Source organism: Pleurodeles waltl, chromosome 2_1, assembly GCF_031143425.1.
Source record: "Pleurodeles waltl isolate 20211129_DDA chromosome 2_1, aPleWal1.hap1.20221129, whole genome shotgun sequence".
Classification (NCBI taxonomy): Eukaryota; Metazoa; Chordata; class Amphibia; order Caudata; family Salamandridae; genus Pleurodeles; species Pleurodeles waltl.
In genome coordinates this window covers 335,341,118-335,362,109 of record NC_090438.1, presented here as the reverse complement: position 1 = coordinate 335,362,109, position 20,992 = coordinate 335,341,118, and the positions used below count along the sequence as shown (strand labels likewise).

The 20,992-nt window shown below is 43.4% G+C and overlaps 1 protein-coding gene across 3 annotated transcripts in view; it reads left to right on the top strand.

The window, feature by feature from the left end:
* Positions 1-20,992, top strand: part of CYSLTR1 (cysteinyl leukotriene receptor 1) — a 455,894-nt gene that overhangs the window by 377,376 nt on the left and 57,526 nt on the right. For all 3 annotated transcript variants that reach the window (XR_011199295.1, XM_069212565.1, XM_069212564.1), the window contains exon 3: positions 14,460-14,645. The gene's annotated coding sequence lies outside the window, so the exon portion shown is untranslated. The remainder of the gene's footprint in view (positions 1-14,459; positions 14,646-20,992) is intronic.

Below are 20,992 nucleotides of genomic sequence, written 5' to 3'. Positions count from 1 at the left end.
ATGCAAAAATTTGTGGGTGGTAGTTAGTGTGATGACACATTTAGTCATCATAGGAGGGATTGCTAGCGCAGGTGTTTTACTAAAAAATTATTATTAGGTGTTCATGTATTACGAGTAATGGATTTGTGTAGAAAACATAATAACGTAGAAAAATAATCCACGCATTGGAAAATGTGATCAGGATGAGTGGCGGCCAATGTTCATGAAGTGTACTTACTAGTATTTTATTAATATGAAATGTTGAGCATATATTTGACTAATATAGTAATATGTCACATTAAGGGTTACGCATTATGTATTAGCTTTATTAATTGTAGGCCTCAACTTAGCAAAGGTCTTGGCCTAGTTACCTGGCCTCATGTCAAGCAGTGTTTCTAAATGTTTAATAAATGGCTGTTCTAGAGAGTTAAATTGTGATTTTCCGTTGTAGTTTAAATTTGCTCATAGCTGGAAAGTTTTCTCATGAGAACCGACTGCTAGAAGATACTGTTCTTGTTAAATGTAACAATATGTATGTAATGCGTGTGAGACTGACTTTCTCAGGAGAAGAACAATGGAGACACTGACTGGACTAGAAGCTGCAACAATATTGTTACCTGACGAGCCAGATGATGAGGACATTGCAGGAGAAACAAATCAGCATCATGTGAAGGGAGTATTGGTACAATTCATCAATTTGAAGTTTTAGTTTTATTGGTCTAAGTGTGAACATGCGATCCCTTGACTAATGGGACTTGGGAAATAGTTTTAGGGAATTTAACTTAACACAACTGCACTGAGATGAAACAAGCATTTCCTTCGAGTCATTGTGCTTTTGCCATTGCCCATTTTCTTGCTTGCCGAAAGGTCAACATTTACTTGTGCATCTTAACAAGAGACATGCTTAACTTTTAATTATTAAAGACTTCGCGTTTTCTGAACTTTGATGCTGGATCCTGATGCCTTGCTGATCGACTAGTGTCCTGATGATGAAGACTATCTTAGCTTGCTGACCCAATTGAGGAGAGTTATTATTGTACCCATGTGTATGTTATGCATATTTGCTTTATCTTTCTAGCTACTAACCACACTGTTTTGATAGTTCCATAGCTAGATGTTTTCCAAATTAGTGTTACAAAATTGTTTTGCATGAAGCCCAAAATACTGATGCTAATCTGGTGTTAGTTAAGGTTTCCTTACTCTGCTAATAGGGAATAGTGTTTGGTGAATTTCTCTGCTGAATCTAAATGTATGTGAAATCATTTGCGCAATTGTTCTTGTTATTAATTTGCACCTTAACCTTAGAATGTGTAATAGTTCAAGCTTTGATTAGATTGCGGTTCTTCTGTAGATTTGGACAGCCAGTGTTGTTTTTGTATGTGTATCATTTGATTTTGAAATTAATTTACATGACGTTCGCATTGTTAATATAGGGAAATAAATATTCTAACTTTACTAAAAGGTGTGGTTATTCATGACTGAAAGGTCATGGTGTGTGACAATTACTGACTTCAACTGATTACTAATGTCATTGATTATTATTGATTATTGATGTTACTGATTAATTATTATTGATTTGCATGTACAGTAGTTATGATGGGACCATCTTAATTGCAAGTCCAAAGGTTCATCAACCTATTCACGTCCCCTTGGAAGTTTACTTATTAAGGTCAGACGTGCTAACAACTGTGAGAAGACACCAAAGAATTGAGAACACTGTCTCTTGACTTCTCCTACATGCAAAGCCCCAAGTACATATCTCCCCTGCATTAAGGGTGCTACACTGGCTACCAGTTAACAGACTATCATTCTGCAAGCTGCTTTGCATTACACACAGAGCAGTAAATGTCAAAGGATCACTCTTCATCATGAACAAAATCAACAAATATGAGTTATAGATACCATAGGGCACAAGTTATAGTTACTTGAAATAGCTATAACAGCTGAATTTCTATGGTTTTCTGCATGTTAAATCTGAACCTAACTATAGCGTCCCTGTAACCTTTGTTTTGTGAATGTCTAAGGTTTCTAAATTATATTTCCTAACTATAATGTCCCTGTAACCTTTTGTTTTTTTCAGTGACTTTATAGTTTTTTTGCTAACATTAAGTAGGATGCCCATCACAATGCACGGTGGGGGGTGGAGGCAGGGCCTGACTCCCTGATTTTCTTGCTCTGAGTTTTCCACTTCGATTCCATTAAGAGGGCATTCAGATGTGCCAAACTTTTGGCATAAATTCAGAATGTTAGCTCTCTAGTTGCTCATTTGAATACTGTAATCTGATGATCACCATGGGGTTAACTGGTAGTCTGCTGTGGGTGTTGAAAGTGCATGTTTCAGTCCGCATGTCATAATGTTTTAATGAAATAGAAGAGAAAGTTATTTGAGAACTCACTTAAAATGTGCTAATTTGTCTTTCTACAGCACTAACCATGATTTATATGACAAAAAGCACTACTCTTTTTGTTCCTTTCTAAATAAATTTTTTTAAGTTTTAACATTTTGATTCAATCAAGATGTCTTCAGGTGTGCCACATATTGGTCATAAGTAAGACTGTTAGCTCTCTATTTATTCTTTAGAACACTCTGGGAGGCTGCAGTAAAATACTGGAGAATCAACTAACAGGCTGCTCCTGTACATGTTTTACTGAGAAGGTCAGACTTCCTTCTCATATGGCTGAGAAAGATAGTGTAAGTTTGTAGATCTGTGCTCTCATTTGAGCTTCTGGAGCACCTTACATAACCTCTGTGGGAAAATCATGAGAAAACAGTTCTCTGTCAAACATGATTCATGAAGTCCCTGCAGGGTAAAATCACCTTAACATACACCACAATTCCTAAAAGTAGCATGGTACCATCAACAAATGATTTATATTGTAACTAAAATTTGTTATCACCCTTTATATTTTCTCCTTTGTTTGTGTCCCTCAAAACCTGCCATTCACTACAATGCATTTGAATGGATGCTATCATGTATATTGGTCCAAACTTGGCTGTCATCAATTTTTGGTTGGAGTGCTGGCAGCCAATCACTCTCACCTTGAGATCTGTGCTTAGGCTCTGTCCAGATATGAAAATGTATTTTCCTTTTAATATCTCAAAAACTACTGAACAAATTCACACCATATAACAAAAAGCACAATCTGCCGAACAAAATCTATCTTTCTGCAAAATTTGGTGTAATTCCATCCAGCAGTTCAGGCTGTAGTCCTGTTCAAAGCTCCTATAGTTATTAACATGAAAAACACACTTCTTTTACTCCTCCTGCCCCCTTTTTTCTTGGCACTTCACCTCAAATCATTCCATGCGCAACAAGAATCCTGACACACCTTTTTTGGAAAATTTTGTGCAGATTCCTGAAATGGCACCAAAGATATAGGCAAGTCAAAAATGCTTTTCCTATCGAAACATGCTCCTAGCTATAACTCCCTACTAGTGACCGTCAGTAGGTAATATACACATATATAAATGAATGTATATATATCAACTACTGGTGTTCATTACTAGGTAGTTTTAGTTAACACCTGTGTTCTATAGAAGAAGCTGTTTTTTTTGCTTCCCTATATCTTTGGCACCGCTTGACAAATCTTCACAAAATGTTCCCAATAAATTTGACAGTCATGTGAGCTGCTGTCTGTAAAGTTTTGGGGTGATCCATCAAGTGAGGGCTATCTAAGATAAAGGGGGGTGAAATTTAGAGTGTTTTCAATGTGAATTCCCATAGGAAAAACTGAACAACGATAGTGCAAACACCACTGGATGGAATTACACCAAATTTGGCAGGAAGGTAGCTCTTGATCCAGAGAGAGCCCTTTTTCTTATTTGGTGGAAATCCATTCAGTAGTGTTTGAGAAATTTAAGGAAATCCAAGTTTGCATATCTAGGGACACAAAGGATCCACAACACCTCCCGATCTCGTGCTGAAATCTGATTGGCTGACAATAATTCAACAAAGAAGTGTTGTCAGCCATGTTGGGACTCGGCTGAAGCCAAGTACCAGAACAAAAGTATACAAAATACAAAAGGGGTCAGGGTATGAACACCCTGGCCACTTAGCTCTGGTGCTGGGTCCCAAAGGGATCCCCTCAGGGCTAAAAACTATTTTTTAACAACTTTTTACAGTGGATTTGCAACTCCATTGCTCCCATGCTTGTTTTTAAATAAGTCCCCAGGTGGGCCAGGTCCCGGGGGCGTTCTTTTCTTTTTCATAGGGGGGCTCCTGCCCCACCCCACAGCCCCAGGGACCACCACCTCCTTGGGGTGAATAATTAAACGTGTGTGGGGCGCTTTTAATATGTGGGGGAGGCCCGATGGCCCTGATGCCCTAAGGTAACTATAACTAGCGGCCCTGCCATGCACTGCTAATTAACCCACAAATTACAGCACTCATAACATCTCTGATAACATTATTGATAATATCAATGTAATATTTGCAGTAAAACTTTTGAAGACAAAACTGTGCACGGCGGGGAGTGCGAGTTATAGTTACCTTAGGGCATGAGTTATAGTTAATTTAGGTACCTATAACTATAACTAGTGAATTTCTATGGTTTTGTACGTTTAAAATGTGAGCCTAACTATAAGGTCCCTGTAGCCTTTGGTTTTTTAAGTGACTATGTATATTCATATGCTTATATATACATATATGTACTTATATATGTATGTATAAGTTATCACATTTTTCCTATTATTAAAAATCCTTCCCTCCTTACCATCCCTACTTCCTCTGACTCATCCCAAACCTTTTGACTACTATGAACTCACAAACATCCTTCTTAATCTTACACTCCTCCATATTAGCCATGTCACACAATTAACAACTAAACTCAACCATTATTTATAAAAACAACTGACTACTTCCCTTTTCAAATCGCTCCTACCGTTCTATCTTTGAGCACAATCCTAACATAACTAATGCACAAGAAAAACAAAAAAGAAATGTACCAACCTACTAACTACTAATTCTGGGTTCTGAAGTAACGTGCTACTCGCTAAAAGACATGCTTCAATGCCTCATGTTCCGTATTAGCGATATATATATATACATTTGCAATTACAGTTACAAGGGGAGACAGGATTTTAGGAGGGGTATTAGTAGAGCTTGGTTTAGATGTCAAAATAAGCTGCTGGATGCCTTGTGTCAGCTTACAAAAATGATGTGTTTGGTGCAGCAAGCACAGCAGTTGGGAAGTAATTTGGATTCAGAGATAGTTGTCAATTGGACCCAGAGAACATTATTTACTTCAGGCAATGCCAATTTAGCCTTATACATAGAAAGAAGAAATAGGTTATTGATAAGGACAGGCTACCAACAAGGTCCAATACAGGTCTAGTTAATTCGAAGAAAAGACAGCTTGTTGCCTCCCTGTAGCCACACAGGAGGCAAGCCATCTGACCCTTACAGTCCACTTCTTTGTCCTGGGTTTAAGAGCAGGTTCAGTCCTTCAGGGCTCCTTTCATGTTGAAAACAGCAGGTCTAGTCTTATTGTGATCTTTTCTATTCCTAGACAATGTTCTGAAGAGGCTTCCTGGAGGTGCCAAATTTATGTCTGGCAGCAGATATTCGGTGGGATGACTCCTGGAATTCTCAGATAGGGTAAAGGTTCCAAAGCCCAACTGTACCTACTTTTCAATAGTTTCTGTTTTCCTTAGTGCCTTAGGCCCAAAATGACATGTGTCAGGCCTTCAGTACATGCACTATCATTTAATAGGGACCTATAAGTGCAAATTAGGTGTGCTCCAATGTTATTATGTTTGGAACGGAGAGTGTAAGCACTTTACCACTGGTTAGCAGGAGTTAAGTGTGCAGAGTCCTAATGCCAACAAAAACGGTTTCAGCAAAAATAGGGTGTGAAGACAAAAAACTGGGGGAATACCACACAAAAGATGTTCATTTCTGACCGTTTATCTAGGGATGCAGTTGTTTCTAAAGCTTTTTGGGCAGGAGCCAGGCTTGAGCACCTTTTCAGGTCTGGTGACTGGTCCTGAATGTCAACATTTAGAATGTCTTATTGTGACCCTTCAGGGCATGTTTATTTGTTGGTCATGTACCAGCTTTGAACATGCATAATAGAGCCTCCGATCTTTCTAAAAAAACTCAGTCATGAAAGAAATTCCTGTTTCAAAGATATGGAAGTGGACATTTTCTCATATTTTGGTCTGAAGATAATTGCCATATATTATTTCGTTGGTACCAGTCTCATCTGTGCAGCCTACAACGTCCTGATGGTTTGGTAGACCATAACCATAGGAAGCTTCCTCTTTATATAGTGCACTAAAATTAAGTACAGTGTGCAGAGAGTGCAATGGATCCCCAACTGATTTTGCAGAGGCAAAAGTAGATAGGAGTAATACTCTATTTTCTGGTAGTGTGGGCCAGCAGTTAGTCTTATCAGGGGTAGTGCTAAGCATTTGTTGAACACACAGAGGCAATAAATGAGACACACACTCAAAGAATAAATCCATGACCAATTTAGAAAAATAACTTTTTTAATATATGTTTCAAACCCAAGAAATTCATAATCAGGTAATTAGACTTTTAGGCATAAATACTTTGCAGTTTCAGTAATCAACACTTTTCAGAGTTCTCTCAAAGTTATCATATGGAGGAAAACAATGTTAAGCAACCGCACGGTTAACAACAACTTACGAGGTCAAGCTCAGGGAGCAAAGGTAAGTGCTGGGCAATGATCAGAACCACACCAACAGGTCACACTAGGCAGCACTGGGGTGTCCGGGTGCTGGTTTGCAGTAAGGCATCGGGTGCCCAGTGGTTCTCTAAGGGAGTTGGATGTCGTTACAAACAGGCTGCAGGTTCTAGCTGGGAAGCCAGTCAGGGACAACAAGCAGGTAGGCAGTAGACTTGAGATGCTCAGGGACGTAGGTGCACCTTTGGTCCTCTTCTCCTTTTTCAAGGGGGTGACAGATGCAGAGGTGTCTTTAGGCATCAGGTTTCTCGTCCAGGAGCACTCAAGGTTAGGGGATTCTGCAATTTGAGGCTGCAGGCGTAATTGGGGAGTCCGCAGAGGTTCATACAGAGTGGACTCAAGGTCATGGGAGCCGGGGGATGTCATTGGCACCAGTTATCTACCTGAGATGGGGTCAGAGGCGACGGGTGCATGGTTGCTGGAGATGTTGGGTTTCCTCTCACCACAAGGCAGCAGGAGAGGTTTACCTGGTGTAGAGACTGCAGGCAACTCGGGGCAGTCCAAGAGGGGTGAAACCTGAGTGGACTCGGACTCTAGACAGCTGGGGAACTGGGCTGGCACTGTTGGTTGGCTTCACCTCGGGTCCTGGTCGTAGGGTGCAGAGGTCACTTGAGGTGTTGGATCCTTGCTGTTCCAGGGGCTACAAAGTCCTTCCTTAAAACTTTGTTGCATAACAGTTCCGCTGCTCACAGGAGTCTGAGTCATTGTATAAGATATGCAGTACTCCTGAGTCTCTTGGAGGCTCAGCTGCTGAATGAGTCGTGTTTTGGGCAGAGTCTGTCAAGGTCAGCAGGCCGGCCAAAGGGACTGGTTCTAAGTCAGCTGCTTCTTCTTTTCCTCTTATGCAGGTGAAACTCTTTTTTGGCCTTTGCTTCGTAGGCAGTCAGGATCTGAGTTCTAGGGTTAAGGGGTGCCACTTAAATAGTCAATTTATGGGCATTCCAGGGAGTGGCAGATGGAAGCCAATGGGCTGCCCACCTTTAGGGTGACTACACCTTTTTATGACCATTTCTGCTGAGAAGTGGCCATAACCCTAACCACAGTGGCCTATTCCTTCCAAGCAAAATAGAGGAAGTTGAAAAGTGGTGTCCACTTCAGCACATCCACCTTAGAGGTGGGACTGGCATGAAGTGGTCACACCTACTATTCTGCCTAATTTTCCCACCTGTGCTGCTGCCACAAGTGGGGTCAGGACAGGAGCGAATACAAAACGCCTCTGCACGCCTCGTCCTCGACGTACCCCGCCACAGCCACATCTCCGCCCACCTGAGACACCTACACTGGCTACCCGTCAACAAAAGGACCACCTTCAGGCTCCTCACCCACACACACAAAGCCCTCCACAACAAGGGCCCCGAATACCTCAACCGCCGCCTCAGTTTCTATACGCCCACCCGTCAACTTCGCTCCACCAACCTCGCACTCGCCGCCGTCCCTCGCATCCGCCGCACAACGGCAGGTGGGAAATCCTTCTCCTACCTGGCGGCCAAGACTTGGAACTCCCTCCCCGCCTACCTCAGGACCACCCAGGACCACCTCGCATTCCATAGGCAGCTCAAGACCTGGCTCTTCGAGCATCAGTAACCCCCTCCCCTAGCGCCTTGAGACCCTCACGGGTGAGTAGCGCGCTCTATAAATTTTATTGATTGATTGATTGAGGTTAATCATCCATGCCATTTGGAGAGACTTGGGTTGCATTATAAAGATGGTAAGGCCTTTGAAGCTTCTCCCCCGTAAAGTCCAACCTGCCTGGCTGAGGTGGTAGGACCTCCACCCAGTGCAGGCTTATGTTTCAGGTCGTAGAGAGCGCTGGCTCTCACATTGGGGGGCAGAAAAGCATTTGTGGTGGCCCAAGTGCTCAGGACCAGTCAGCACATTAGTAGCTGGTAGGTTTTCAGGGGGCACTTCTAAGGTACCCTCTGCATGCATTTATTAATAAATCCATCACTGGGGTCAGTGAGGGTTCATTATTTAGAGATGTATATTTGATACCAAACATCCCAGGATTCAGAGGAGCTGTCATGTAGCTGGGGAACTTGTAATGACCAGTGTCCAGCAAATGCATTTGAAATGGCTTCCCTGTTCACTTACTATGTCTCTACGTCTTATTTTGTCAGCAGAGCATAGCAGGGGCATATCTGTTAATATATTTATGCCCTCACATCTGCATTGATGCACCCTGCCTTTGGGGTGACTTACACCTGGCACATGCAGTGATAGGGGGCCTAGCACACAGAGGTGTGTGACAGGTTGTGTTTTCAATTTAGCTTGTGCCAACACTCAGTCTGCAAGGGCAATACTCTGTAGGTTTGGTGAGGGGTCCCTGGGGGTGGCACAACTGGTGCTTCAGCCCCCAGGTACCTTCCTTATTACCCCAGGCCCTAGGTACCAGGGGCACCATTTAATCTGGACTTACAGTAGTAGCTAAAGAGTTTGCCAACTGTGCAGTTTTGGAGAAAGAGATCTGGCACTGGGGACCTGGTTAGCAGGGACCCAGCACACTAACAGTGGAAGCAACATCAGACATTAGGCAAAAAGTGGAGGCTTACCTTGTCAAAGAGGATACTTTCCTACAATAACGAATAACATTTTCCCCATAACTTTAATAAAATCATAGCTGCCTGAATCTTTTGTCACCAGCAGCCAGCTGCTATGTTTACTGAATAAATGCAAATGAATTTGGATCTGTTAGTAAACTTAAATAACATCTTAATGCATGGTTACAAAAAAATTATTTTTAAAATGTATTTTAAAAGTTTTATGTTTTGTATGAAAACGTAAGTGCTCTTTGAAGAAATGATTTCTGATCGTTTTAACCTTGGCCTAGCCTAAGTTGATTATATCGACAATATAGCTATGTCAAAGAGGCACAGAATTAGTTTTGGCATACTTCTTGAGAAAAATTTGAATTCCTTTAGGCATGGGTGGCTAGGTCCTACTGCATTGAAATTGGTTTTAATGATTTGTTTTGAGTTTTATTAGTTTAACATATAAAGCTTTTATTCAATGGTGCACTGAAATTTTGATTTGATTTAATTTTATGTCAGCAGTGTCCTCGGATAACATTTCCCACTTTCTGTGAGTTCATATATGACACAACATGGATTTCATTCAGATGAATATATATATATATATATATATATATATATATATATATATATATATATATATATGTGTGTGTGTGTGTCTATATATAATTCACTGAAAAACCCAAAGTTCACAGGGACGTCATAGTTAGGTTCAGAATTTACTCTCACAAAACCATTGAAATTCAGAAGTTATAGTTAGAGTTATATCAAGTAACTATAACTCACTCCCCAAGGTAACTATAACTCACGGCTTTCTCTTCAATAATTTGACTGTTAATGTTTCATTGATCTTTTTCATGATGTTATAAAAGTTGTTAGGAGTGTTGTAATATCTGGAGAAGTTAGCAGTACATGGCGGGGGAGCGAGTTTTGTCCTGCATCATAGGACTTGGGACCCAGGGCCTAGTTATGAGTTTGGCTGGTGGGATGACCCGTCAACCGAACTTCTGATTGGGAGATTGCCACCTCCCTGCCAGGCCTCTCGGTCAGCCCAGAGGGAAAGTGGAAGCAGCACTGTCTATGCCAAGTGCATGGGCAGTGCAGTGGCCCCCCTGTGGCCCCCTGCACATGTTCTCCACCAGGCTTTTCATGGCAGTGAAACCACCATGACAAAGCTGGCAGAGAACCAGGTCGTAATCAGCAGGGTGGCGCTGACTTCAGTGCCGCCCTGGCTGATTTCGACCTCCGTCACCGTCAGCCCATCGGGATCACCAAAACCAGTGGAGACAGGGGAGCCCTGGTGGTATGACCACCAGTATTTTAATGTGGCGGTCGGGCCACCAAAGCAGCAGCGGTCCTGACTGCCACCGCAGGTCTGGTGGTCTAGTGACCCCCAGACTCGTACTGAGGAGCTTGGTCCGAGTCAAAAAAAGAAAAATAAACGAAGGATATAAGGGGGCAGAGTAGGGTACCCCCTGGGACTTGTTGAGGGGGTCCCCCATTGACTCTCTTCCCAAGTTCAAATTTTAGAAAAAATATTTTTGGGTGGTTAAATGGATCTGCGGATTTATTGCAACACACTATGTAACACCTTTAGGGAATTGCTCCAGATACACGAATCCTGAGGAAATCCTAAGGGGTGTTGCGCTGAGCATCACATTGGTTTTGTGGATGCACAGAACCTCAAAAAACCATATGCCATGACCTGCTCCAACACCACGCATGGGGAAAGGCCATGCACTGTGGGAATAGTGTACCTGTAGGGTCTGGATGCAGGTCACTTACTAAGCCCTGTGCCAACCCCACATCGTGCATGGCCAAAGGCTGTGTGCAACATTGGATTGGGCACCTGACCCATGCCATGCAAACCTATGGACATCTTACTTTACATTAAAAAAATAGAACTTCACTGAAAAAAAACAAAGTTTAAAGTGATGTTATAGTTATGAATTGTACTAATATCTTAATTGATAGTAAAAAAAAAAACTTATAAATGCACTGTAAAAAACAACGTTTAAAGGAACGTTATAGTTAGATAAAAATGTCAGTTAAAGCATACCATTTTAAACAAATATAACCATTAAAATTCACCAGTGATAATAATCTTCAGAACCTATGACTTGTGACCTAAATTAGTTATAACTACGCAGCACTGCTCATGCTCTCACTTACTACATCACTTATTCTATGATATTATTGATAACACCACTGCTGACATCTGACAATATATCATTGATGACAATACTCTGCACGTGGCAGGGCCCTGAGCTATAGCTAGTTATAGTTAGGATCTTGTTTCCATAGGAAATGCATTTTTTGTGTTGCTAATAACTTTGGTGCTGTTCTCCAAATCTCAACAAAACTTTTCATAAAAGTGTTACTTTTTAACTAGTTTGCTCATGAAAATTTGACTTATCAAGAGGGAAACCAAGAAAAAAGGGGGTTCCCAAAACACATTTTTCCCATTCATTTTCCCATAGAAACTTTAAACCGCTGAATTAATTTACACCAAATTTGGCAGAACACTAGATCTGTGGGGAGGGGGGAGAGGTTTATGTTTTAGGGGAGGGTAGTACATGCCGCTCCTCTCCCCAGGTTGATTTTGGCCCCTGGGACATCCAGGGATCCACAGGGCCTGGTGCATTTTTCAGAGGAAGGGGGCAAGCAGTCCCCCTCCTCAGACTGATTTTGGCCCCAGGGACCCTATTCTCCAGAGACTGGTGCATTTTAAATGTTCAGTAACAACGTAACATTTTAAACTCTAAAAATCACTGAAATTCACCTGTTATGCATCCCGAGGTGTGGCCCCTTTAAGGGTGGAGCATGCAGCCTTTAAGGCTGCATGCTGCACCATGATGACTGCTCATTGTCCCTCCCCCTCCCATGCTCACCTGTTTGTTGGACGCCTATGTTAGGCATTGTCTTCTGACTTCCATACTCCAGAGCGCGCTGCGTCCTCACCTGGAGCTACGGAGGGTCCCTCCTTGGTGTCATTAGCGTCAGGTTCCTGGCTTCTGCACTTCAGTTTCCACAGCATTCTTACAAAAGACAAATAAAGGCATTGTTTAAGCAGCAATCTATGCAATCTGGAAGAATGAAGAAATGTATAAAAGTCATAGGATAAAAAAACTCCTTTTATGGAGTCTTGTTTAAAGGGCTTGTGAAGGCAACCATTTTCTGTTATTTTCCACAAGAGGAAAATAAATACATATATTCCTTTTCTGTACAAGTTGTTAGCGAACAGAGATATATTTGAAGGTAATTATTGCTTCACATGACATGGATTAATGATGAGTGATTCACAATAAGGGGTGGTGTTTTATTAGGTACCTTATGTTTCAGGACACGAATTCTGACTTAAGCGTATGAAACTTATATGAACTTTGATTCACTATCAAAAGGACTGATGTTATTTGTTTAACTATGTTAATAGAGCCTATACATTTAGGTCGGTGTTAGAGAGTAATGTTATATTCGTAGACATATACAGGGAGTGCAGAATTATTAGGCAAGTTGTATTTTTGAGGATTAATTTTATTATTGAACAACAACCATGTTCTCAATGAACCCAAAAAACTCATTAATATCAAAGCTGAATATTTTTGGAAGTAGTTTTTAGTTTGTTTTTAGTTTTAGCTATGTTAGGGGGATATCTGTGTGTGCAGGTGACTATTACTGTGCATAATTATTAGGCAACTTAACAAAATAAAATATATACCCATTTCAATTATTTATTATTACCAGTGAAACCAATATAACATCTCAACATTCACAAATATACATTTCTGACATTCAAAAACAAAACAAAAACAAATCAGTGACCAATATAGCCACCTTTCTTTGCAAGGACACTCAAAAGCCTGCCATCCATGGATTCTGTCAGTGTTTTGATCTGTTCACCATCAACATTGCGTGCAGCAGCAACCACAGCCTCCCAGACACTGTTCAGAGAGGTGTACTGTTTTCCCTCCTTGTAAATCTCACATTTGATGATTGACCACAGGTTCTCAATGGGGTTCAGATCAGGTGAACAAGGAGGCCATGTCATTAGATTTCCTTCTTTTATACCCTTTCTTGCCAGCCACGCTGTGGAGTACTTGGACGCGTGTGATGGAGCATTGTCCTGCATGAAAACCATGTTTTTCTTGAAGGATGCAGACTTCTTCCTGTACCACTGCTTGAAGAAGGTGTCTTCCAGGAACTGGCAGTAGGACTGGGAGTTGAGCTTGACTCCATCCTCAACCCGAAAAGGCCCCACAAGCTCATCTTTGATGATACCAGCCCAAACCAGTACTCCACCTCCACCTTGCTGGCGTCTGAGTCGGACTGGAGCTCTCTGCCCTTTACCAATCCAGCCACGGGCCCATCCATCTGGCCCATCAAGACCCACTCTCATTTCATCAGTCCATAAAACCTTAGAAAAATCAGTCTTGAGATATTTCTTGGCCCAGTCTTGACGTTTCAGCTTGTGTGTCTTGTTCAGTGGTGGTCGTCTTTCAGCCTTTCTTACCTTGGCCATGTCTCTGAGTATTGCACACCTTGTGCTTTTGGGCACTCCAGTGATGTTGCAGCTCTATAATATGGCCAAACTGGTGGCAAGTGGCATCGTGGCAGCTGCACGCTTGACTTTTCTCAGTTCATGGGCAGTTATTTTGCGCCTTGGTTTTTCCACACGCTTCTTGCGACCCTGTTGACTATTTTGAATGAAACGCTTGATTGTTCGTTGATCACGCTTCAGAAGCTTTGCAATTTTAAGAGTGCTGCATCCCTCTGCAAGATATCTCACTATTTTTGACTTTTCTGAGCCTGTCAAGTCCTTCTTTTGACCCATTTTGCCAAAGGAAAGGAAGTTGCCTAATAATTATGCACACCTGATATAGGGTGTTGATGTCATTAGACCACATCCCTTCTCATTACAGAGATGCACATCACCTAATATGCTTAATTGGTAGTAGGCTTTCGAGCCTATCAAGCTTGGAGTAAGACAACATGCATAAAGAGGATGATGTGGTCAAAATACTCATTTGCCTAATAATTCTGCACTCCCTGTATGAGAAAATTACCTATTGAGTTAATGATCTTGAGTTCTGTGTTCTAGACATATAGCATAGTGAAGTCCAGCCTACAGAAACCAATTCTCAAAGGGAGAAGGGACATTAGGTAATTCAAAGTGGGTTACAAACATGGAAAGGAATCACAATGTATATGCTTAATGTTCTAAGGTTTGTTGTTTATGTTTTTTAGGAACTGAAAAAGACGACCTACATCACTCTGTAGAAACTTGGTGCTGGCCTTGGTCAAGATCCATCCCTTCATCTTGGTGGGTCAGATGTGACTTCTTTGGAGTCCATTGTGGTTCGCAGGGAAGTAGGAAACTACGTTGTGTACATTTCACTCCTGTGAAAGAGGTATCAGGCCTGACAATCTCAAGTAAGTAAAACTCATGCCCTAAGGCGACTATAACTTGTGCTATCGCTATGCACTGGTCATTCCCCCACATATTACAGCACTCATGACATCTTCTATGACATCATTGACTATATCACAGCAACAATTGCAATGAAATTATTGATGCAAAAACTGTGCATGGTGGGGCCCGAGTGGATTCCTGTGGGTGGAGTTTAAAATGTCACGTTGATATGAAACATTTCATGTAAGTATAACCTTATAACTACATATGTGTGTGTGTGTGTGTGTGTGGTTGTGTGTGTGGGTGTGTGTGTTGGAATATATATATATCTTTATATTTTATCTACTGGTGCTAGCCAACTTTGCATTGTTTAGACACGGCTACAGGCTGAACCCCTGAACGAACTTACACCAGATTTGTCCGGAAGCTAGATATTGTACTTTTTGTGATTTTGGTGTAAATCTGTTCAGCAGTTTCAGAGTCCTTAAGGGGAGAAAAATATAGATATCTAGGAATGCAGATCCTTCATGGATCCACTTGCGATGGATCCGTGGATCCTGGGAAAAAAGCAAGACCTGATTCGCTGGTCACAACCTGCCAGAAAAGCTGTGGCCGCCCTTTTATTTCTCACATTTGCCATAGGAATGTAAAAATAAAGTGTAGAAACATATAAGGGGGACAGGATACAGGTGACCTGACCCCATATGACACATGTAGAGATCCCTTAGGGAACCTTTATGGGCAGAAAATTGCCCAATGTTTTTTTCTAGCCAATCCGCATATGTGTGGATCCACTGCGGAGCGCAGCATGACTTCCATGTAAATCTCCAATGGATCCACAGCCCCCCAAAAAATAATCTCTTAGCACACCAAAACCCACTCTGCGTGGCCAAAGGAGTGCACAGAGTGGATTTGGGTGCATGCGGGAGTGTTGGATGCTGCTGCAACCCCCACTGTGCAACCTTTGGTTGTAATACCATGCAGTAAGTAGATATTATTTTATGTTAAAAAAACACACAAATTCACTGAGAAAATCTAGGATTACAGGGACATTAAAGTTAGGTTGGCATTTTACCCGTACATAGCCATAGAAATTCAGCACTTATAGTTATACATATAGTTATATTAACCTGAAGAAACTATAACTCATGCCAGAAAGTAATTTTAGGCTACAAGTTATAGTTTTTTTAACATACGTATAACTATAAGTCTAACTGCTGAATTTCTATAGTTGCATATGGTTAAAACATCATTTTATATAGATATATATAATACATATATTCACTCAAAAACTAAGGTTACAGGGATGTTATTGTTAGGCTCACATTTCAAACCATAGAAATCCACCAGTTATAGTTAGAGTTACCTCAAGTAACTATAACTTGTGCCCTAAGGCATGCACATGAGATTAATGCCCTGGAGAGGTGGCTTTGAATAATGCCGCGGGAGATGGCGATCCCTGGGGCAGCTGGAGGGGGGCTGGGTGCCCCCCTGTATTTAAATAATGCCCCCAGGTCTCGACCTACCCGAGGGATTCAAAATGACAAAGCACGGGTGTAGGAAAGTACCATCTTGCCTGGCATGTTACCCCATATTTCACTGTATATATGTTGTTTTAGTCTATGTGTCACTGGGACCCTGCCAGGCAGAGCCCCAGTGCTCATAAGTGTGTGCCCTGTTTGTGTTCCCTGTGTGATGACTGTCTCACTGAAGCTCTGCTAACCAGAACCTCAGTGGTTATGCTCTCTCTGCTTTCCAAATTGTCACTAACAGGCTAGTGACCAATTTCACCAATTCACATTGGCATACTGGAACACCCATATAATTCCCTAGTATATGGTACTGAGGTACCCAGGGTATTGGAGTTCAGAGGGGGCGCCCAGCACGTCAAGGAGTCCTCACAGAAGCAGGCAGCATCCGCAAAAGTACCATATCAGGCACTTAGAAGAGGAGTGAACCGGAGTCCACCCGAAGTCAGAAAAGGGAGTCCCACGACGCCAGAGGACAACTCAGAAGGTTGTGCACTATAGGTTAGAGTGTCGGGGACCCAGGCTTGGCTGTGCATGAAGGAAATCCTGGAAGAGTGCACAGGAGCCGGAGCAGCTGCAAATCACGCGGTACCCAGCAATGCAGTCTAGCGTGGGGAGGCAAGGACTTATCTCCACCAAACTTGGACTGAAGAGTCACTGGACTGTGGGAGTCACTTGGACAGAGTTGCTGAGTTCCAGGGACCACGCTCATCATGCTGAGAGGGGACCCAGAGGACCGGTGATGCAGTCTTTTGTTGCCTGCGGTTGCAGGGGGAAGATTCCGTCGACCCACTGGAGATTTCTTCAGAGCTCCTGGTGCAGAAAGGAGGCAGGCTACCCCCAGAGCATGCACCACCAGGAAACAGTCGAGAAGCGATACATGTTCCAGTAGTCATCTTTGCTACTTTGTCGTGGTTTTGCAGGCGTCCTGAGCAGTCAGCGGTCGATCCTTTGGCAGAAGGTGAAGAGGGAGATGCAGAGGAACTCTGGTGAGCTCTTGCATTCGGTATCTGAAGAATTCCCCAAAGCAGAGACCCTAAGTAGCCAGAAAAGGAGGTTTGGCTACCTAGGAAGGAGGATTGGCTACTAAGAGAGGTAAGAGCCTATCAGAAGGAGTCTCTGACGTCACCTGCTGGCACTGGCCACTCAGAGCAGTCCAGTGTGCCAGCAACACCTCTGTTTCCAAGATGGCAGAGGTCTGGGCCACACTGGAGGAGCTCTGGGCACCTCCCCTGGGAGGTGCAGGTCAGGGGAGTGGTCACTCCCCTTTCCTTTGTCCAGCTTTGCGCCAGAACAGGGCTGGGGGATCCCTAAACTGGTGTAGACTGGCTTATGCAGAGATGGGCAGCATCTGTGCCCATCAAAGCATTTCCAGAGGCTGGGGAAGGCTACTCCTCCCCAGCCATCACACCTATTTCCAAAGGGAGAGGGTGTCACACCCTCTCTTAGAGGAAATCCTTTGTTCTGCCTTCCTGGGCCAGGGCTGCCTGGACCCCAGGAGGGCAGAAACCTGTCTGAGGGGTTGGCAGCAGCTGCAGTGGAAACCCCGGAAAGGCAGTTTGGCAGTACCCGGGTTCTGTGCTAGAGAGTGGCCAGAATGGCATTGGGATGACAATTCCATGATCTTAGACATGTTACATGGCCATGTTCAGAGTTACCATTGTGACGCTATACATAGGTAGTGACCAATGTATAGTGCACGTGTGTAATGGTGTTCCCGCACTCAAAAAGTCCGGGGAATTTGCCCTGAACGATGTGGGGGCACCTTGGCTAGTGCCAGGGTGCCCACACACTAAGTAACTTTGCACCCAACCTTCACCAGGTGAAGGTCAGACATATAGGTGACTTATAAGTTACTTAAGTGCAGTGGTAAATGGCTGTGAAATAACGTGGACGTTATTTCACTCAGGCTGCACTGGCAGGCCTGTCTAAGAATTGTCAGATCTCCCTATGGGTGGCAAAAGATATGCTGCAGCCCATAGGGATCTCCTGGAACCCCAATACCCTGGGTACCTCAGTACCATATACTAGGGAATTATATGGGTGTTCCAGTATGCCAATGTGAATTGGTGAAATTGGTCACTAGCCTGTTAGTAACAATGTGGAAAGCAGAGAGAGCATAACCACTGAGGTTCTGGTTAGCAGAGCTTCAGTGGAACAGTTAGTCATCACACAGGGAACACATACAAGGCACACACTTATGAGCACTGGGGCCCTGCCTGGCAGGGTCGCAGTGACACATAGACTAAAACAACATATATACAGTGAAATATGGGGGTAACATTCCAGGCAAGATGGTACCTTCCTACACAACCCCCCCCCAATCGAAGGACAATAAGACTAGCCATGACCTGATGAGTCTTCATTGTCTAAGTGGAAATAATTGGAGAGTCCATCTGCATTGGATTGGGTACTCCCAGGTCTATGTTCCACTGTATAGTCCATTCCCTGGATATGGACCACCTCAACAATTTAGGGTTTTCACCTTTCATTTGTTTTAGCCAAAGTAGAGGTTTGTGGTCTGTCTGAACAATGAAGTGAGTGCCAAACAAGTATGCCATCAACTTCTTCAGTGCCCAGACCACAGAAAAGGCCTCCCTCTCTATGGCAGACCAACCCTTTTCTCTAGGGGTCAACCCCCTGCTGATAAAAGCAACAGGTTGATCCTGGCCCTCAGAATTGAGTTGTGATAAGACTGCCCCTACCCCTAATTCAGATGCATCAGTTTGAACAATGAATTTCTTGGAGTAACATGGGCTTTTTAGGACAGGAGCAGTGCACATGGCCTGTTTGAGCTCCTCAAAAGCTTTCTGACAGCTAGCTGTCCGCAATACCTTTTTAGGCATCTTCTTACTGGTGAGATCATGAAGTGGGGCTGCAATGGAGCCATAGTTCTTAATGAACCTCCTGTAATACCCTGTGAGGCCTAAGAAGGCTCTCACCTGGGTTTGAGTTGTAGGGGGAGCCCATTCCATAATGGTCTGGATCTTCCCCTGCAGCGGTGCAATCTGTTCCCCACCTACCAGGTGGCCCAGATAAACCACTTTCCCCTGCCCTATCTGGCACTTTGAAGACTTGATAGTGAGGCCTGCCTTTTGCAGGGCCTCCAAAACTTTCCATAGGTGGACTAGGTGATCATCCCAGGTGGAGCTAAAGATAGCTATATCGTCCAGATATGCTGCACTAAAAGCCTCCAACCCTTGCAAGACTGTATTCACCAACCTCTGAAAAGTGGCAGGTGCATTTTTCAAACCAAGGGGCATTACTATGAATTGGTAGTGCCCTCTGATAGTCTAAAATGCAGTTTTTGCTTTAGCATCCTCTGATAGTTTGATCTGCCAATACCCTGCAGTCAAATCAAAGGTGCTTAGATACTTGGCAGATGCCAGTGTATCTATGAGCTCATCTGCCCTGGGTATAGGGTGAGCATCAGTTTTTGTTACCTGGTTGGGACCTCTGTAATCTACACAAAACCTCATCTCCCTTTTTCCATCTTTTGAGTGAGGTTTTGGTACAAGCACCACAGGAGAGGCCCATGGGCTTTCAGAATGTTCAACCACTCCTAGATCAAGCACTTCTTGCTTTATGCAGTCCCTGACATAGTCAGGCTGCCTATAGATTTTACTTTTGACTGGCAAGCTGTCTCCAGTATCAATTGTGTGTTCACACCGAGATGTGGTGCCTGGCACAATTGAAAAGATTTCAGAAAACTGTCCAAGGAGATTTATGTAGTTGTCTTTCTGCTCAGCAGTAAGACAGTCTGCCAAAACTACACCTTCCACTAAAGCATCATCTTCAGTGGAAGAGAAGAGATCAGGGAGAGGGTCACTCTCTTCTTCCTGTCCCTCATCTGTTGCCATGAGCAGGGCGTGATCAGCCCAGTCATAGCAGGGTTTTAAATGGTGCCCAGGGCAACCAAGTAGGTGACCTCGCCCTTCTTTTCAACAATGAGGTGGGGTCCACTCCATTTGTCTTGCAGTGCTCTTGGGGCCACAGGCTCCAATATCCACACCTTCTGTCCTGGTTGGTACTGAATCAGAACAGCCTTCTGGTCATGCCATTGCTTTTGGAGCTCTTGGCTGGCCTGAAGGTTTTTACTGGCCTTTTTCATGTACTCTGCCATTCTGGATCTTAGGCTAAGTACATAGTCCACTATATCTTGCTTAAGAGCTTTTAATGGTTGTTCCCAACCCTCCTTCACAAGTGTTAGAGGACCTCTTACAGGGTGTCCAAATAGGAGTTCAAAGGGGCTGAAGCCCACTCCTTTCTGGGGTACCTCCCTGTAAGCAAAAAGGAGGCAAGGTAACAGGACATCCCATCTCCTCCTGAGTTTTTCAGGGAGCCCCATTATCATTCCTTTGAGAGTTTCATTAAACCTCTCTACCAGTCCATTTGTCTGTGGATGATAAGGTGTGGTGAATTTGTATGTTACACCACATTCCTTCCACATAGCCTTCAAGTATTCAGACATAAAGTTGCTACCCCTGTCTGATACAACCTCTTTTGGAAAACCCACCCTGGAAAATATTCCCAGGAGGGCTTTTGCCACTGCAGGTGCTGTAGTGGTCCTTAGAGGAATTGCTTCAGGATATCTTGTGGCATGGTCCACTACCACCACGATAAACCTATTGCCTGAAGCAGTAGGAAGGTCAAGGGGGCCAACTATGACAACCCCTACCCTTTCAAATGGAACCCCAACCACAGGCAGTGGAATAAGGGGAGCCTTTGGAGTGCCACCAGTCTTGCCACTGGCTTGGCAGGTCACGCTAGACTTACAAAATTCTTTTGTGTCCTCTGACATCCTAGGCCAGTGAAACAGGGGGACAAGCCTTTCCCAT